Source organism: Trachymyrmex septentrionalis, unplaced genomic scaffold, assembly GCF_001594115.1.
Source record: "Trachymyrmex septentrionalis isolate Tsep2-gDNA-1 unplaced genomic scaffold, Tsep1.0 scaffold7, whole genome shotgun sequence".
In the NCBI taxonomy this organism is placed as follows: Eukaryota; Metazoa; Arthropoda; class Insecta; order Hymenoptera; family Formicidae; genus Trachymyrmex; species Trachymyrmex septentrionalis.
The window spans coordinates 3,855,103-3,855,839 of NW_017305884.1; the positions used below are offsets into that span (position 1 = coordinate 3,855,103).

A 737-nucleotide genomic window follows, 5' to 3' on the forward strand; every position below is an offset into this window, starting at 1 on the left:
TGTGCTTTATTATTTATTTAATTATTTCAATATTGAGAGCTTTTACAATTATGGTTATTAATTAATTTACTATTATTTAGTATACCACAATATAAATATCTTAATATTTAATATAAGATCTTTTAAAACTATGTAAAAACAGTAGAACTTCGTTTATCAAACATATATCAGGAAGATAAAATAGTTCTGATAACCAAATGTACTCCTTCAGCCGAACTTTTTGCACGGATCATCTTTCTTCTTTTTCTTTTCACATTAGAAAAAAAAAACTAAAAAGAACACTAGGAAAAACCTTATGAGTTCATATATTTAAAACTGAGTACAACCTTGTTTCTACAAATAAAATGCAAATGAACGGAATTTTACTGTATATTATGTATACCATGTGATGATGCATAAATTATCATATCATTCATCTATTCCATTATGTTTATATAAGAAAATGCTCTTAACTCTTTGGCTAAGAAGTCAAGGAGATTGAAATAAAAATATCATCATTGTATTTCCATTTAATGAGATATAATGGTAATATTTTTATTTCTATCTTTATTAAATGCTTGGTTATATAATCAGAAAAAAACATTTCAATGTTAACTAAACAATAAATGAAAAAACGAGCAATTAAGAGCTTAGATTTGCAGAAATTGGAGCGATTATATCAACATATATTTCTCAGTACTACGTATATATTAACTACGTATAATATATAACAAATTATATGTGTATATATATATATA

General features: G+C 23.5%; 1 protein-coding gene across 2 annotated transcripts in view; it reads left to right on the top strand.

The window, feature by feature from the left end:
• The window catches only part of LOC108753508 (acyl-CoA-binding domain-containing protein 5-B), a 5,864-nt gene that overhangs the window by 2,584 nt on the left and 2,543 nt on the right, over positions 1–737 (top strand). The gene's annotated exons all lie outside the window — the stretch shown is intronic.